The sequence below is a fragment of the Aricia agestis genome, chromosome 2 (assembly GCF_905147365.1).
Source record: "Aricia agestis chromosome 2, ilAriAges1.1, whole genome shotgun sequence".
In the NCBI taxonomy this organism is placed as follows: Eukaryota; Metazoa; Arthropoda; class Insecta; order Lepidoptera; family Lycaenidae; genus Aricia; species Aricia agestis.
Genome location: NC_056407.1, coordinates 15,122,501 through 15,127,500, shown reverse-complemented (window position 1 = coordinate 15,127,500; position 5,000 = coordinate 15,122,501). Strand labels below are relative to the sequence as shown.

At 44.2% G+C, this 5,000-nt stretch overlaps 2 non-coding genes across 2 annotated transcripts; both read left to right on the top strand.

Annotated features, from left to right (window-relative positions):
- Nucleotides 1-2,156: 2,156 nt before the first annotated feature.
- Nucleotides 2,157-4,061, top strand: LOC121740100. Its single transcript, XR_006037551.1, has one exon. It is a non-coding gene; the product is annotated as a small subunit ribosomal RNA (ribosomal RNA).
- A 425-nt stretch (nt 4,062-4,486) lies between these two features.
- Nucleotides 4,487-4,643, top strand: LOC121740139. The gene has a single exon (XR_006037572.1). It is a non-coding gene; the product is annotated as a 5.8S ribosomal RNA (ribosomal RNA).
- The last annotated feature ends 357 nt before the right edge of the window (nt 4,644-5,000 follow it).

Genomic DNA, 5,000 nt, shown 5'->3' with positions numbered 1-5,000 from the left:
ACAAATGCACTTACTTATCAACTTTGTTTATCTCACTTCAATAATATATAATAATATTATTATCATTACGAATGAATATACGTATATATAAATCATTTAAAACTATTGTACTTTACTTTGTAAAATAGATAGATATATTATTATAGTGTTGTAATATAAGATTTTAATGCGCGAACGAAACGAGAATTCAATGCGAGCACCGTACACGCCAAGTCCGTAGACAAAACAGAATAATAAATTGACACTATATCCAGTTATAGCTAATATTATAAATGCGAAAAATGTGCACCTGTGTGTCGGTCCGTCTGATTAATAATAAAAACGAAATGAAAGCGTAAAAGCGGCCAAGGACAATAATTCGACAATAAAGTATATTTCATACTTAGGAGTCCTACAATTACAGTGTTGAAATCATCTCATCGCCGAAATATACTTTAATAAATCTGATATGCATAATTTATTAAGTATCTTAGCTTATGTTTAAAGCAAAAGCGCGAAGGTAAGGTGAAAGGTTTTCATAAGAAGGACCAGTGTTTATTAGTACTTACTCGTGTGTGTTCAATAATGGCACTTAATTCCGCTGCTGGTAACCTAACCTAACCAAACCTAACCTAATGTTGTTTCTAAATATCATCAGTACTTTCATTTGACACTAATATTTGTTCATCATCGGTCGCGGTGGCCGCCGACAGCCCAAATGTGCCCATATACTCCTTTACTTGTTACATTTATTGTTATCCTAAAAAATATCACACCATATTACGTGTACCGGTGAAACAGTGTGTGTATAGTATTATACAAAACGATTGCGGCGAATAGCTATCATATCTATATACATTGATAATAAGCGAGCGAAAAAGTTGCAAGTCTGTTGTCAAATTGAAAATATTATGTAGTTTCATTTTTAAAAATCCTATCCTAGTATATTACCTAGAATTTGATGCAAATTATAATGATAATAATATTATAAAAATAAATATAATAATAATAATAATAATAATAATAATAATGATGATTTATGTACAATACAATAATAATAAACATTGAACACGACCCGCCACCGTAGTTTTCTTTTTTAATTTTTTTTTTTATATTTTTTATTATTTTGTATATAACCACCGTCGACATTTGTTATTATCAGGTAGGTACTATTTATTCTAGTTTCACATGTACAATACAATAATAATAAACACTGAACACGTCCCGCCACTGTAATTCATAATTCAAATTGTATAATATCAAAGTGAGATGTTCAATGCGCGAACCGACCGATTGGTCTTGAGAGTGTTTTTGTTTTTCAAACTTTCCTTCCGACGGGGGGGGGGGGGGAATGGTGGTGGTGGTGGTGGTGGTGGTGGTGGTACCAGGTTTAGGTTAATCGAAGTCTATACTACTCGATGTGACAACATATATTTTTAATCGCATAACACCAGCGCATTATCTGCACGGCGCATTCGCATATACATGCTGGAGTGAGTGCGAGTGAGCAGTGATGGTGGTGTTGGTTATGCGATGTGTGAAAATACAAAAATTTGTGCCATATCCATTTGAGCTCATCATAATGATAATAAACAAACAATATACGACGTGTCGACCGACGGACCAGCGAAACGTGAGGTTCTCGCGATAATCATTAGTTTGATTTTGTGTCGAGCCGAACGGTAGCTGCAGTTCGTTAAAGTTACCACCGTAACAATCGCGGCGGGGCATTATGTACGAGCGCGGAGCACCTGTTTAGAGTGCGCCGTTGTCTGGTATTGTGCCCGTCGCGTCGAAGGTGGAACTGATAGCGGTCGCGAAGTTACAATATTTCTTCATATAGTATTACATCAACTTTGACGTAATGTATGTGGTCTGATCTCTCCAGCACCGGGCGACAATCTATATGGTTGACGAGTTCATGTTAAACTCTCTGTTACACTATCATAGATGATAGATCTCGTAATATGGAACGTTCGAATGTGCGGTAGCTTAGTTGCTCCGCGTTTTCTTTTTTTTGTGTTTGTCGCACAAAAGGGAAAATTCAAATAATGACTGGTCACCGCGCGTGCACGGTCCGCCGTGTGTGCGCGCGTGCACTGTTTGGCCGTCGACACGCGTGTCGACGGCGAGTACCTCGAGCGCTCGAAGAGATTCGTGCGGCTCTAGTGGTTAGCTCCCTGGTTGATCCTGCCAGTAGTTATATGCTTGTCTCAAAGATTAAGCCATGCATGTCTCAGTGCAAGCCGTATTAAGGCGATACCGCGAATGGCTCAATATATCAGTTTTGGTTCCTTAGATCTTACTCAGTTACTTGGATAACTGTGGTAATTCTAGAGCTAATACATGCAATCAGAACTCTGACCAGCAATGGGATGAGTGCTTTTATTAGATCAAAACCAATCGACGGAGGGCCTCGCGTCCTAAGTCGTTTATTTGATGAATCTGGATAACTTTTGCCGATCGCATGGTCCAGTACCGGCGACGCATCTTTCAAATGTCTGCCTTATCAACTTTCGATGGTAGTTTCTGCGACTACCATGGTTGTCACGGGTAACGGGGAATCAGGGTTCGATTCCGGAGAGGGAGCCTGAGAAACGGCTACCACATCCAAGGAAGGCAGCAGGCGCGCAAATTACCCACTCCCGGCACGGGGAGGTAGTGACGAAAAATAACGATACGGGACTCTTACGAGGCCTCGTAATCGGAATGAGTACACTTTTTTAAATATTTTAACGAGGAACAATTGGAGGGCAAGTCTGGTGCCAGCAGCCGCGGTAATTCCAGCTCCAATAGCGTATACTAAAATTGTTGCGGTTAAAAAGCTCGTAGTTGCATTTGTGCGCCGCGCTGTCGGTGCACCGCATCCGCGGTGATACTGACACGTTTGCGGAGCATATCGTCGGTGAGCCGACGGTAAAACGTCGGTTCAATATCAAAATCCTATCGCGGTGCTCTTCAGTGAGTGTCGAGGTGGGCCGACAATTTTACTTTGAACAAATTAGAGTGCTCAAAGCGGGCTCAAAATGCCGCTTGAATATTTCGTGCATGGAATAATAGAATATGATCTCGGTTCTATTTTGTTGGTTTTCAGAACTCCGAGGTAATGATTAATAGGGATAACTGGGGGCATTCGTATTGCGACGTTAGAGGTGAAATTCTTGGATCGTCGCAAGACGAACATCAGCGAAAGCATTTGCCAAAGGTGTTTTCATCAATCAAGAACGAAAGTTAGAGGTTCGAAGGCGATTAGATACCGCCCTAGTTCTAACCGTAAATATGTCATCTAGCGATCCGCCGACGTTAATACAATGGCTCGGCGGGCAGCTTCCGGGAAACCAAAGATTTTGGACTCCGGGGGGAGTATGGTTGCAAAGCTGAAACTTAAAGGAATTGACGGAAGGGCACCACCAGGAGTGGAGCCTGCGGCTTAATTTGACTCAACACGGGAAATCTCACCAGGCCCGGACACCGGAAGGATTGACAGATTAACAGCTCTTTCTTGATTCGGTGGGTGGTGGTGCATGGCCGTTCTTAGTTGGTGGAGCGATTTGTCTGGTTAATTCCGGTAACGAACGAGACTCTAGCCTGCTAAATAGGCGTCGCCATTTAGGTGTGCGCGACTTCGGTCGCGCAACTCACTGGCGACGTATTAAAATTCTTCTTAGAGGGACCGGCGGCTTCGAGCCGCACGAGATTGAGCAATAACAGGTATGTGATGCCCTTAGATGTCCTGGGCCGCACGCGCGCTACACTGAAGGAATCAGCATGTTCTCCCTGGCCTAGAGGCCCGGGCAACCCGTTGAAACTCCTTCGTGCTGGGGATTGGGGTTTGCAATTATCCCCCATAAACGAGGAATTCCTAGTAAACGCGAGTCATAAGCTCGCATTGATTACGTCCCTGCCCTTTGTACACACCGCCCGTCGCTACTACCGATTGAATGATTTAGTGAGGTCTTCGGACCGACACGCGGTGGCTTCACGGCCGTCGGCGTTGCTGGGAAGTTGACCAAACTTGATCATTTAGAGGAAGTAAAAGTCGTAACAAGGTTTCCGTAGGGGAACCTGCGGAAGGATCATTATCGTATGATGTTGTTGTGTTATTCAATTAACGCGACGATAATATTATACCATAAACAATCGAATCGAACTGAACAACATTTTTTTCTCGCTACGACGGAGTCGAACTTGAACGCTCGAGTTGACCCCTACGCGCTAGTGCGCTAGTACCTGTACACACACTGTCACGTTCGCGTCACGTTGACTGGCAAGAATCCGCGCCACGAGTGTCCAATGAACAGACGGTGGATCGCGTGCAGCGAAAGTCAGTGTGCTAGTGCGGGGGGTGTAAGCTCGTCGCGCGTCCGTCGGTTGGCGTAAATACAACATTATAACAGAGAGCGGTAAACGAATGTCCACGTTTGACCTTAACACGTCCGTGGTCTGTTTGTTTCACATTCAATTTATTTTTCACACCCAGTGACATGTTTTTTATAATATAAACCATTACCCTGGACGGTGGATCACTTGGCTCGCGGGTCGATGAAGAACGCAGTTAACTGCGCGTCATAGTGTGAACTGCAGGACACATTTGAACATCGACATTTCGAACGCACATTGCGGTCCGTGGAGAAACATCCAGGACCACTCCTGTCTGAGGGCCGGCTGTATAAAATCATATGCCACACTGTTCGTCTCACGACGAACAATTGACGGTTCCGGGCGGCGTCGCGCGTGTGTGGGTTCGCCCATGCCGCGCCTCACGTGCGGTCCGTTTAAATATGAGACATAAATGTAATATAACGTTACGTGTTGTGTGGTGTGTACGGTAGCGCGCTCGCGTCGGCGACGTGCGCCGCTCCCCACCGACGCTCCGTGAAGGTAAAAAATTTGCGAGAGTGATTATCGGTGTGCGGGGCGTGCACGCACGTCGAACTGTGTCGTCGGCGCGCGTGATGCGCTGCGTACGTTCGAACGAAAACACCGCCGTCGAAAACACTGTTATATTATTTGAATTAATG